The sequence below is a fragment of the Lissotriton vulgaris genome, chromosome 9, assembly GCF_964263255.1.
Source record: "Lissotriton vulgaris chromosome 9, aLisVul1.2, whole genome shotgun sequence".
Classification (NCBI taxonomy): Eukaryota; Metazoa; Chordata; class Amphibia; order Caudata; family Salamandridae; genus Lissotriton; species Lissotriton vulgaris.
The window spans coordinates 489,621,135-489,635,761 of NC_141697.1; positions in this window are offsets into that span (position 1 = coordinate 489,621,135).

Below are 14,627 nucleotides of genomic sequence, written 5' to 3' on the forward strand. Positions count from 1 at the left end.
TGTGAAAAGTTACAAAGAGGGGATAAAATCTCCTTAGTCGAAAATGGCTGATTATAATGTTAGCGGAAGACCGAAAAGAAATTGTATAAAGACATGTTGTAGAATATGCACATGTAGTATAGTAATAGTGTTATAGTATGGTTTGGATTGACATTAGCTATACCTTACCTAATGAGCAAAGAAATGCAGAATAACACTAATATACCTGAGCAAGTAGGTTCACCTAAGACAATAGATACACATACACATGAGAAAGCAGTTATTCATAAGCAACATGGAGTAGATTTAGAAGCACCAGATGAGGGAGACTTACATTATAGAAGAGCTAGAAATAGAACTCATTTAAACGTATTTGCTAATTTGTTAGTACATTATGTAGAAGCTATGGAAATCAGTGATTGCTACGTGTGCATGAAGTTGCCCACATCAGTAGCTGAAGGGGTCACTTACCATCACTTACCACTGACCTATGGTATTTCTTGTAGCATTTTAGCTAGTCTGTTTTATAGAACTAGAAAATTACAATATTATTATTCTAATTTTGATGTAATCTTTTCTGAAGTTCCTTTACGTAGAAATTTAAATCGTATTTCAAGTACTAGAGACTCTACACACTTTATGGGAGATTATTTTCTAACAGTAGGATCAATAGATATAGCCAAGGCTCACAAAGAAAATCTAACATGCATATTACAAGAGAAAGAAAAGATGTTTTTAGATTTAGTCAAGAAAAGGAGACAGGATTTCCATAGAAAAGTATCTGATCCTAAACGAAAGATTCCTAAATGGGCCGAAAATAAAGAGTTTACCTCTAATGGCAAGACTCAGGCTGCTATGTTGCTGGATTTGGGATAGAAAGGGAAACTCTGTCTCCATAGGTAGAAAACAGATTATTATAACAATATATTCATTGGTTCCAGTGAATGTGAACACAAATCAAAGGTATTGGGGTTTGGGGTTTCAAAGATGGAACCAAGACAGTTTATCCTGGAATTTATTATATTTGTGGGAACAAAGTCTATTTTAAATTACCTGATCATTGGTACTGGAGTTGCTATTTTGGAAAAGTATTCCCAAAGGTGTACAATGTGGAGAAAAGCACTGGAAGCAATGAAGAAACTGATGGACTAACTCGTAGTAAAAGAGCATCATTTGCTGAAATTGTAGGTGACATATTTAGTGCAATAATACCTTCAGTGGGAGTGGTTCTGAACACTCAAAGAATTTGCAAATTGTCAACAGTGGTGGATCGCTTATCGACTGACACTGCTAGTGGATTTTTGATGATCAATACCGAATTGGTTGCGGTAAGATCAATGGTTTTACAAAATAGATTTGCTCTTGACATATTATTGGCAAAAGAGGGCATAGTCTGTAGAATGCTGAAGACGCAACATTGTTGCACTTTAATTCCAGACGAAAGTGTGGAAATTAAAAGGTACGCAAGAAATATTACCAATTTGAGAGAAGAATTGAAACCACTGGAGGTTGACAGTGCATGGAAGAGACTAATTAATGGTCTCTACTCAATAGGTAGTTAGTTCACCAATGTAGGAAAGAGTTTTGTAGGTAAAATACTAATGCCAATGGTGGGAATAGCACTACTGATTTGAGGGATAATAATTGGTTGCAAATGTCGCAAACATAAAAAGACATATAAAGTAAATCAGAAAGGGAAGAAAAGAAACCTAAGTGAAATCGAGCTTGAAGAATTAAATGGGAATTTGTACAAGAAGATGAAAAACTTCCACATGAATAATGGGGAAAAGCCTAAAAGAGTGTTTGAAGAAATAGAAATGAGTAAATGTTGAAAGTTGGCATCTGTTTCGTAACATGTGATGATATAAAATATCATCAAAGAGGGGATTGATGGAGCAAGGATCTGCACGAAAAGTGACTTGCTTGGACTCAGCCCTCTCAAAGTAAACTGTAATACACTAATAAACATGTTTTGTCTTATTACCAATGTAAAACACAACATTTCTAGTAATCTGGGGAAGCTTGCATATGTGCTTTTTACTAACCGTAACTCGAATGCATTAAAATGGCCGCCGCAATTCGGGAACTTTTCTGCGCATGCGTCTGTCACACTACAGTGACATAACGTACTTACTGCTTTGGTGGGAAAACTTTGCTTCTGCGCACTAGAACTAAAGATGGCTGCTCTATGTTCTCATGCGCTAATGCTTGCATTGCTGCTTTTACTAGGTTGTTTGTTCTGCATAATCTCTAATGCTGAAGTTAAAATAAAGTAATGGGAATAGAGTAGAGATAAGTGGTATACAGTGTATTAATTTATAAAAGTTTCTAAAACTGTTTCTCTTTGACTTTGCTATTAGCTCGTGTTCTGACCAATCGAGTATAATGATGTTCCATCGTTTGGTCCTGAAACTGGGCATGCGCCGAATTCACCCGAGTGTTCAAGCCATGGCATTGAATTCCTGCCAACTTCTGACTTGCTAGAAGATGTTCCTGGGAACTCGACCTCCTGAACCTCCAAGAGGATGTCAAATTATGCATTGAATTTACTATTGGAACATTCATTGCCGGTGGAATAAAAGTTCATGGGAAAATAAAATATTGGGCGGGAACATTAACCTGAATATTGAAGAGCATGACCTCATAACTGGTATGGTGTGATGACCTCTTCTCGTCTTTTGGCCAATCAAATTGAGGGAATTCATACATTTGCAACATTGGGGGGTGGTACACTGCCCTGGAAAATTGTATATCTAAGGTAATTTGTAATTTGTAATTTATATTTGTATAGCGCGTTATCACCAACGGTCTCTAAGCGCTTTGATAGAGGAGCCAGCTAGTGTTGAGGGTGGGGAAACTGTACTTTACTGCGCGACCCAGGCTTCTTTAAACAGGAGGGTTTTGAGATGTTTCCCAAAGGGTAACAGGAAGTGTTCCTTACGAAGGTTGTCAGGCAGTCTATTCCAGATCTGTGGAATGATAGACGAGAAAGCTCTGCCTCCCATAGAGGAAAGGCGGGTGCGGGGACAGACTAGCATCCTGGCTTCCGAGGATCTAAGTGCTCTGGTTGGGGCGTAGTTCGTAAGGCTATTCTTTATGTAAGTTGGTGCATTGCCATAGATGGCTTTGTGTGCAATGCACAAACCTTTGAACTTGATCCTCTGTCTGATGGGGAGCCAGTGTAGCTGGCGTAGAAGGGGGAGGCATGAGTGCGGCGAGGGACTTTAAACACAAGCCGAGCTGCATCGTTCATGGTGGTCTGAAGTCTAGTCAGTTGGTAGTCTGGGAGTCCTAGGTAAAGCGAGTTGCCGTAGTCCAGACGGGATAGGATGAGTGCTACTACCACTCGTTTGAGGGTCTCAAAGGTGAGTAGCTGGGCCAGTTTTCACAGCTGCCTGATTATGTTGGAACAGACCCCGACTGTGGTGGATACCTGAGGAGCCAGGGTTAGTTTGTTGTCAATTTTTATTCCCAGGCTTTTGACTGCTATAGCTGGCTCAGGGTATTTGCCCAACTCGGGTGGCCAAAAGAGACAGTTCCAGGGGTTGGCGTCGTTAGTGACTGCCAGCACCTCCGTCTTATCCGGATTGATCTTCAGATAGTTGGCCGACATCCAGTGTATTGTGAATTTTAGGATGTTCTGTACTTTCTGGTGCGCTGGTAGGGAGTTATCTATCCGGATGATAATTTGAGTAGTTGTATATCTGGCACTCCAACTGATTGAGCGCAGCTATCAATGGCTGAAGATAGGCATTGAATAAAAGGGGGGACAATGCGGATCCCTTCGGGACTCTGCATGGGAGAGTACTTGATCTAGATACTGCTTCCCCCAACTGCGCTCTCTGAGAGCGATCTTTTAGGAAGGATGTGAGCCATGTCATTGCAATGCCCTGCACCCCGAAATCGGCCATCGCGACAGGAGTAGCTCGTGGTTCACGGTATCAAAGGCCACGGATAGGTCTAACAAAATCAGGGCGCAGGGGTCCTTCGAATCAGCTCTCAGTCTCAGATCATCTAAGACTGCCAACATCACTAATTCGGTACTGTGATGGGGTCGAAAGCCCGCCTGGTTGAATTGCAGGAGGTCGTTGGCCTCTAGATGGTGCGCAAGGGAGGTAAGCACGTGTTGTTCAAGGACTTTGGCGAGAAACGGAAGCTGGGATATGGGGCAAAAATTTTCAAATTTTTAGTGCCGGCCCCGGGTTTTTTCAAAAGGGGGATCACGCGCGCCTCCTTAAATTCGCTCGGGACTACTCCTGTTTCCAGAGACGTGTTCAGGAGTGAGAGAGTCTCACCTTCAATTTCGGGGAGGGTCATCTTGTAGATCCTGGGTGGACAAGGGTCAGCTGGGGAACCTGACTTCACACGACCGAAGAGTGGCCCCAAGGCCTCGTGTGTGAGCAGAGGGAATGACGTAAGGGAAAGTTCTGGGAAATGGCTAGAGGGGGCTGGGTTTAGCGAGCATGTCAGCTTCGAGGTGTTCTCGATGGTAGTCAAGAGGTCCTCCACTTTGGAGGTGAAGAAGGTTTGAAACTTCTCGCAATCCTCCTTGTTAAAGGAAGGTTTCTGTTCTTTGACCTGTCGGAGTTCTTTTAGGACTTTAAACGTTTCTTTCTGTGTGTTGGGGCCAGACACAATTTTGTTTGCGTAATAAACCGACTTTTCAGTCTGTATTGCGTGTTTGTATGTTGAAAAGACTTCAAGATAGTGTGAGAGAGTGGAAGGCTCATATGCTTTTCGCCAGGCTCTTTCCCCTTGGCGAAGCTGTTGTTTCATAGTGCGTAGTTTATCGTTAAACAACGGGGCTCCTTTCCCCTTATCTTTAATCCTTTCCCTGCGAGCGGGTGCAAGACTATCAATGGCCTTGTTAATTCTTTTCGCCAAGGCGTGGTTTTTTACATTGATATCTCCAGATGGATAGTCAGGCGGGCCAGACAATCTGAGGGCAGGGGCGAGGTTGGCTGCACTGATTTTATTCCAGCTTCTGATTACTCTCCATCTAGGAGAAGGTTGGGGTCCTAGTTTGGGGGGTTGAATGGTGCCATAAATGATTGAGTGATCGGACCAGGCACAGGGGTAGATGGCGGGGGGGCTGGTGAGAGGCAATGAGGTCCAGACTAGGTCCAAAGTGTGACCTTTAGCATGGGTGGGGCCAGTGACAGATTGGCTCAGTCCAAGAGCGGTCAGAGCTTCATCAAGGAGAGTGGCTTGATTCTCTTTGGGAGATGCTTCCCAGTGGAAGTTAAAATCGCCCAGTATAATTAGACATTGGTAGTGGGAGCATAGATCGTGTGCCAGTTCCACCAACCACTTAACAAACTTTGGTGGTGTTTTAGGGGGATGGTACACGGCTATGGCGATGACACACCGTGAGGGAGAGTGAAGTTTGACCCCAAGTACTTCCGCACCTTCGATGCTTTCCGCAAGCAGGGTCTCGGCTTTCAAGGTATTTTTATATAGCATGGTCACCCCGCCCCCACGTGTGCTTCCTGGCCTGTTGTGGTAGATGGCCATGTAGTTGGGCGGGATGGCGGCTACCAGATCGGGGGTAGATGAATCTTCCAGCCAGGTCTCCGAGAGACCCAAGAGGTCGATTGTTTCATCTTGTAGCAGGGAAAAAACCTCTAGGTGGTGTTTTTGGAGTGAGCGGGTGTTTAGAGAGGCAAAGGTGAGGGTCGGGGAGGGATGTTGGAGGGTGGCGGCCCTCCGCGCTCGAACTGAGACTTTCTCAGAAGGGGGCCTTAGTAGTCCCTCTGCTTTGGTAGACTTAGATAGTTAGATTGTCCAACTTATCCGAATAGCTGACCTGTCACTGACCCAATGCACTCAATAGGCGATCGAGAGCAGAGGTGCTGGCGGAGCACTCTGTCGGAAGATTCGAGAGCATAGGTGCTGGCAGAGCACTCTGTCAGAAAATTCGATAACCCAATCAGGGTTCCTGAGGGAGAAGATTCGCTAACCCAATCGGAGTCTGACAGTTAGCTGCAGAGAAGGGTGTGACGCTAGTGTTGCACTTTTGCTGTGGGTGCCGTTCTTGACCTGTGGTGGTCCTGTCCTGATCCAATTTGGTCCATACTTATCCTGATTCTGGTCTACACCTGTTCTATCCTGTTGGCACCTGCACTATCGGGGGGTCCTGTCCATTATCCCAGCCCATGGCCAGGGTTGGTCTTCACACCATTCTTGGTAAATATAAAGTTGCGTGGGCATGTCATTGTGCTGTTTCCCTTTTCTTACCCTTCCTATGTTTCAATGCTTAACAAAAGTCTCATAATGTTTCTGCATCATTTTAATTTGATTCTTTTCTTTCAAATTGATCAAGCTCTGATTGATTTAGTATGGACTCTAACATTTAAGAAAATATTTAGATACAGAGTTTAAATCTTTCTCGAGTCTGTGGTTATTTATGAGTGCAAATGTTGATTTACTATCTATTTTCTTACTAACTCCCTTGATCCCTTAAGACTCTAGTTACCGGTGACAAGGATTGGTAAGTCAAGGTATAGGTCCTAAAAGGTTAAAATTAATCACTGGTTAAGTGTAGGTTTACCTGTTCAAAGTGTATGTGTGCTTATAGGCCCAGGTGAGTATGGTAAAATCTTAGGCAGGTGAACCTGCGCTCTATCAACAGCACAGTAACTCAGTGCGCCTAGGCATTCCTGCACCCCCGGCTCATCTGCACAGCAGTCTCTCAGAGATTTCCCCACCACTCCACCTGATTCTGGGTTAGACGGGAAGAACGCCACATAGGAGACATCGATCTCCCTCGATCTCCCCTGACCCAGCCTTTTCTTGGCAACCTTGAACTTCCGTGTACTGAGTTACTGTGCTGCCACGCGCTGAACGCCGGACCCATGACAGTGACCCTGTTGGATGTAGAGAAAGCATTTGACAGGGTTGCTTCAGAATATCTATAGAAAGTCATGGGCTTGTTCGGGTTAGGAATGCACCACATTAAGACAGTGTAGGCAATTTATTAGAAACCTGGGGCCCGGCTGCAAATGATGGGCGATCAATCTGAACCAATCTATATTAAGAGAGGAACTGAGCAGGGGTGCCCTTGCTCCCCTTTGCACTTTGTGCTATATATTATGTTTTTCTTTTATATCTAGCCTTTTATTCGCCAGCCAGAGGCTAAATCAGCCACAATATCAGTAGGATGGTACATCTGGGAGACGAAAATCTTAACCTATGCTGATGACATTGCAGTCGTAATGGCAAATCTGGATGTAGCCTTGCGGGCAATAGAGGAGGAAGCCACCAAATTCAGCGATCTCTCACGCTGCTCGCTGAATAGCAATAACACACAATTGGTGGTCAACAGGCGAATTAGCACCAAGGATGTGCAGGTGATTGAGCAGGCGGTATATCTGGGGATTAGTAATAGTTAAAATCTTTATATTTCTTTCTCGCAAAAATTGATAAGTGGGGATCATATAGGCGATATACTGCCCATGCTGTCAAGCCATGGAAGCAGATTTAATCCATATGTGTTATACGAGCCAACGACAAGACTCACTTAGATTAGAGATCTCCAAATTTGTGGGGGCTATTTTAAATATTAATTTGGTATTGACTCCACAAATTATGCTTTTAGGGGTGCAAGAGTCAGCAGATCCCATAGGTGGGAGTCTTTAATATTTATTGCCACAGCAGTATGTCGTTTCTGTATCGCTTCAGCATACCTTGACCCTCAACCCCCTTCCTTCCAACAATGACAAGGGCAATTCCTTTCAGTTTTTAATTTAGAGACTGCGCTTTATGAGTGGAAAGGAAGGAAGGCTAGGCGGAAGGGGAAGAAAATCTGGGGGCCCCTTTCAGATTGAGTCCCGCCATCAGGCCAGAGTATTTTCCAATCGGTTGAGTTACCATGCAGTCACTGCATGATATAGCAGGAAGGCTTATGTAATGGATATTTGCACGTTTATAGCGCTTTTCATCTTAAATAAATGCATGATTACTTCAGTTTAAGACATGGAGATCTTGATATAGGTCTTTGGTGGAATAGGTTCTGCACTTTCGGATAGTGGACTCAGATGTTTTCATAGGTTCGCGGTTACCAAGATATGAACTTTATACATAAGCTTTTTATTTAATGACTTCACAAGATGCTGGCATCGAACTCGTTTTTTTTTTTACTCTTGATATGTGCCCCTGTAGCATTTTAGAATCCAGGCAAATGCATGTATTCAACACCTTTAGATTGTGATGACTTGGAAGTTAGCTTACTGTACTGTATTGCATAACCCGATGGGCATTAGACATGCATGTTCCAGCATCCTTCATATACTATGTAGCATTTATGTATATATGCTCTGAGTGCTGTTTTTTGTGATGTTGATATCAATATGTATTTTCGATGAACTGCTGAGTATAATCCATTCCCCTTTTATGTGCTCTCCTTTCCTGTACCTCTCTATAGTTTTTTTTTTTTAAGTTTGAAGTTTATTAAGGCATAAAGAGGAAAAAACAGGGCATGAAGAAACAATCAGAGGTTATAAAAAGCAATAAAACTCTCTTACATCAAAATAATATTTGAACAATAAAGGATGTGAAACAAAAAACAATGAAATTTAAAATTGCAGAAATATTGAGGGTGGGGAGAAAAACATGAGAGGCATACATCATATGAGTGATAACAAAGAATCAGAAATTAGGATGCATTAATAAATTTACAAATACTAAGATAAAAACAATTCACGGTGGTTTTTGAACTTCAACAGAACGTGGTGGAGAAAGGGGGGAAGGTCTGGCAATTCTAGATAAATATTCGGTGAGGGGGAGCCACAGAAGATCACGTTTAATTGCTAAAGAAATAGGGGAGATAAAATTAGTGTCTAGGCGATGATTGAAACAAACTGCGTTCCACCATGCAGAGAAAGAAACATCTTTAGCCTGTTTCCAATGCGTTGTAATATGATGAAAAGCAATGGCTATCAGGAGATCAAGTAATCTGTGTTTATGGTGGGATCCAGAAAGGTCAGAGGAGAGGGAGCCTAGGAAAATCTGAAGGACAGAAAAGGGGATAGTGAGTTGAAAAAGTTTTTGTATTTGAGACCAAACGAGATGCCAGAAATGGAGAATGGGAGGGCATTCAAAGAGCATGTGCTTCAGATCAGCCAGAGGGCAGGGACAGGACCAACAAGTGGGAGAAGTGTCTGGAGAGAAAGAGGATAAAATTACGGGAGTGTATAATGTACGGTTATAGATAAAAAATAAGGTTTGGGTAGTGTTGGCAGCTCTAGATGTGCTCTGAAGTTTAGACCAAATTTTATCCCAAAAACTAGGGAGCCAGTTTTGAGACAAATCATCCTCCCATGCCAACTCAACTTTGGATTTAGTGCGGTCAATAGATGTTTGAAGGGATTTATAAAGAAAAGATGCAGAAGGGGATTGGTCGAGAGCATTTGAAATGGAAAAATGAAGTTTAGGTATAGTATTGGTGGCAGGGAGAGAGGAAAGATACTGGGTAAGGGAGGGAAGAAGAGATAGATATTGTTTTCGAGAAGAGGAAGGTAATGAAAATTGAGTTTGAAGTAAGTGGAAGGAGAGAGGGGAAGAGTCAGAGAGGAGTTGAGATATCCATTTTAAACCACGGGAGTGCCAAGTTTTCCAGTAGATTGAACGATTTTTAATTTTAAGAAGTTTATTATGCCAAATAGGTTGGGAAGAAGTAGAAGAAGCGGAGGGGTAGGTGGATATCAAATATGGCTGAAGAATAGAACGGGTATGAGAAATGATGGGAGATCGAAGAGAAGTGACGTTAGAGGAAAAGGAAAGAACTTCATTAAATTCATAAGGGTGAAGGAAAGATGATTCCAATGTCAACCACAGCGGAGGATAATATGGAAGATCCGAAGAAATCCAACGTAGAGCTTGTTTCAAGGAAAAAGCAGTATGATATGACTTAAAATTGGGGAATTTAACTCCGCCTAAAGATTTGTCTTTCTTTAAAGCAGAGAGGGCGATTCTGGATTTCTTGTCTTTCCATAAAAACTTCAATAAGATAGAATCTATTGATTTAAAATGATGATTGGGGATGCGAATGGGAATCATAGAAATAGTGTATAGGATCAAAGGGGCTAGCATCATTTTTATGGAATCCAGGCGACCCCACCAGGAAAGAAAGAGAGGGTTCCACCGATTGATGGAAGAGGTAAGCTTACTAGAAAGGGATTCAAAATTAAATTTGAGAGTATCAGAGAGACGAGGAGCGAACCAGACACCTAGGTATTTAATCTTAGAGGGTTGCCAGGAAAACCCGGAGGAATCAAATAGATGTTTAAGACATAAGGGATTCAGTGGTAGTATTTCACATTTGTCTGCGTTAAGTTTATAGCCAGATACACTAGAAAAAACGGAGACTTGATTTAAGAAGGAAGGTAGGGTTGTTTGAGGGTCCGAGCAATAAAATAAAATATCGTCAGCGTACACCGACAGTTTAACTTGTTGTTGTTGGGGGGCAAATTGAAAACCGGAAATGCTCTCGTCAAGTCTAATTTTGGTTAAAAAGGGTTCTAAAGCTAAAATAAACAAAAGAGGAGATAGAGGGCATCCTTGACGAACTCCCCTTTGGAGGGGAAAATAATCAGAAGTGATGCCGTTGGCAAAGATGGAGGCATGGGGACTAGAGTAAAGTAAAGAGATAAGGGAAATGAATTTAGATGGGAAACCGAACCAACGAAGAGCTTGGAACATAAAATCCCAGTTGACTCTGTCAAAAGCCTTCTCGGCATCAAGAGAAATGGCAGCCAATGGGGAAGTAAGGGAAGAGGCTCTACTTAAAATGTTAAAGAAAACACGAGAATTGTCTGTTGAGAGACGTCCTTTAACGAACCCAGATTGTTCCGGACCGATAAGGTCTGGTAGTAGAGGGTCCAATCTGAGAGCTATGATTTTGGCAAAAATTTTATAATCTGTGTTGACCAGGGAGATAGGACGATAATTTTTGCAGAGAGTATGATCTTTGTCTGGTTTGGGTATTAAACAAATTAAGGCTTCTTGGAAGGTACCACGGGAGGAACCAGAATCCACAAAAGACTGAAATAACAGGAAAAGTTTAGGGAGGAGAAGGGAAGAGAAATGATTATAGAATTCAATGGTGAAACCGTCGGGACCTGGGGCTTTACCTTTACGTAGGATTGAAACGGCATGAGAGATTTCAGAGGGAGAGATGTCTAGATTTAACGCTTGAAAATCAACATGTGCAGATTGTGGGGAAGGAATATCTTGAAAATAAGCTAGGAGATCATCAGGATCAGGGATAGATTCAGGAGTGTATAGGTTTTGGTAGAAGGAGACAAATTGAGCCAGTATGTCCTTATCTTTGAAGAAGGAAATACCGGTAGGACCTTGTAATGATTCAATCTTTGTTTTTTCCTTGCGAATTTTAAGGTAATTAGCTAATAGTTTACCCATTTTGTTCTGTCCTCCGTAATAACGGGAATTACATTTAAGGAGAGTGTTTGATGCCGCATTAGTGGTAAACTTATTGAATTCAATTTTGGCAGAAATAAGTTCGCGAAGGGAGGAGTCAGAGGAAGAGTTATAGTAGGTGTATTCAAGTTTTTTAATTTTATCTAAAAGTTGAGTTGATTTGGCGATTGATTGTTTTTTCTTTTGAGAGACAAAATCAATGATAAAACCTCTAGCAGCTGCTTTGAAGGAATCCCACACCGTAACAAAGGAAGACCCAGGGAGATGATTGAGAGTAAAGAATTCAGAGGTAAAAGCTGTAAATTTAGTGGAGAAAATGGGGTCTAGGAGTAAGGAGTTATTAAACCTCCAACGTCCTGAGTGAGGAGAAAAGGGAATAAGGTCAATGTCAACAAAAACGGGAGCATGGTCTGAGATTAGAATGGAACCGATGTCCGAATGTGTGGCTAATTGTGCCAGGGGTTTGCTAAGAAAAAGGTAATCAATACGGGATTGGGAGTGATGGGTGGGGGAATAGAACGTGTACTCTTTAAGGTCAGGGTTACATAGTCTCCAAATGTCTACTAGAGCATAATTCTGAAGAGAGGCAATAAACTGAGAATGCATCTTAGAGGGAATAAACTTTACCTTGGAATTTCTGTCAAGAAAGGGGTCCAGAACTTGATTGCAATCACCACCAAAAATAACATATTTCTCATTAATTGTAACTAATTTGTCAGAAATAGCAGGCCAAAATAATTTATCAATGCCTGTAGGAGCATAAACATTGAAGATAACAATAGGAATTTTATCAATAAGAAGGTTAGTAATAACCCAACGGCCATGGTCATCGTTTTCATGGGAGACAACTGAAACATTTAACTTTTTATGACATAAAATAACAGTGCCATTTTTCTTACCCAAAGCAGGAGAATGAAAGACATGTCCTACCCAGCAACGCTTAAGTTTATTAGCCTCCTTATCAGAGAGGTGGGATTCTTGGAGGAGAGCTACATCAGCTTTGAGGCGTGTCAAGTGGGTTAGGACACGTTGACGTTTAATGGGGTTATTTAACCCCTTAACATTCCAAGTAACTACTCGGAATTTGTAACTTCAGTAAAATGGTGTGAAAGAAGAATATATTGAAAAGTGAATATGAAAAGAAAGATAACAGTAATAGGCATGTAAGAAACAAGAGGTGAAAGAGAAAGAGAGCAAAGGAGAGGAAAGAGAGTGGAGTAAAGAGATAGGAGAGAAAGAGGTGAATAAGGGGTTAGAGAAAGAGAACAGTAAAGAATAGAGAACAAAGCGTGTAGAAAAAATAATATCATAACAGATAAAAAGAGATCAAAAAAGGACTGAGGGATGACGACGCCAGAAGAGGACGACATCAACAACGGAGACTTACATCGTCGAACACCTGAGGAACCAGCGAAGGAACGAAATGGAGGGAAATATGAATACACCGGGATGAAGACACACGGGAAAAGGATCTGTAAGAAGGTAAAAGAGAAGAAGAAAATATTAAAAACACACATGGTAAAGTAATAAAGAGTAACATAAGAATAACATAAGAATATGGATGAGATAGACAGGGATGGAGAGCACTCAATCAGACACAGGGATCAGAAACAACGAGAAAACATGGCAAAAACAGACAAAACAGAACAGAATGGTCAGACGGGTCGTGCAGTGTCCATGCTCTCGGCTTCATGGCGACGCAGGAACTCTTCAAGGACGAGTGGATCTTCAAATGTAGTGGTTCTTTCTTTATAGGTGACCTTGAAGAGGCAAGGATGTAATAGACCATATCTGGCGCCAAGGGCTCTCAAACGAGGTCTCAAATCCAGGAACTGCTTTCGACGGTCGGCTGTGATCTTAGCAACATCCTGAGAAAGATATAATCTACGGCCCTCCCACATAACTTGTTTTTTAGCCTTGACTGCAGAAAGTACTTGGAGGAGATCAGTGTATTGAAGGAACAGCATGATGACACCTCGAGGTTTATCAGAAACTTTCGGGCCAAGTCTGTGCGCACGTTGAATATTCAGAGAGGTGGAAGAGGGAAGGTCTAGGATTTTTGGTAGAAAAGTTTGAAAGAAGGCTGTTGGATTAGACCCTTCTGTAAGTTCCGGAAGATTATAGAGGCGTAGGTTGTTTCTCCGGTTGCGATTTTCCAACTCCTCCGACTGTCGCTTTAGGAGAGAGACATCTTTTTCCAAGAGCGAAATTTTTGCACATGAGGTATGAAGAGTCTCTGTCGATTGTTCCACCAAAAGAACCCTTGATTCCAACGTGGACCACTTGTCATGTAGAAATTGTAAGGTTTTAGTAGTTTCGGCCATGAAGGGTTTAAGTGCTCGAAGTTCCTCCAGAATAAGATCCATGGAAGCAGAATGTGATGATGAACCTGGAGATGGAGGATCTTTTTTCAAACGCTTCGTCGAACCAGGTGTTAAAAGCTTACTAGTTGAAGTATTTTTAGGAATTGCGCCGTGAGTAGCGTTAGGTTTGAGAGAAGTGGGATCATCCATATTAGGAGCTGTGGAATCAGAGTCTGAGGAAAGTTGTGGCTTATTTTTTGATGCTGTAAGCTTGAGAGTACGGAGTTTCCCCATAGAAGGCAGGAGAAGTAAATACAATGCCACCACAATGTGCTGATGAGAAAAGTGTTGTAAATAGGAAGCAAAAGGTGGTTTTATAGTGGAAGCACGAAAAACAATGAAATGCAAGAAAAGTAGTTAATTAGAGCAGTCAATAAACATATAACTTTTCCTCAGGTATAGCTAATAAAGTTCCGTGGATATAAACTATCGCCTCATGTCAAAGAGTTTTACACGGAAGCGCTGAATGCAACAGGAAATGTTCAATGAGCGTTAAGCAAAGCAGCGCGCCACCTTATTATGAGGAGATTATCATCATGAGCCATGAGGGAACATCGATGAAAAACGATGTGTAAATACTGGCATTAATTCCAAGAACCAGCAATGAAAGTCACAGATTGAAAGTAGCAGAGCAGAAAAGGGCGTTTTTAAGGCACTTGGTCGGTAGAAATAGCAACCGCATTGCATATGCTGAGGTAGATAGGCGGCGCTCGCTGTGAAGAGAGCGCGCGGCAAATGTAGAAAATGGCGGCCGCCGAGGAGGTGAATAGCGTCACTTACGGAATATTCGCATTCCGACGTAGTAGAGAAATGCTGCTCGGCTCTCCGTGTTCAGCTCATGTTCCGATG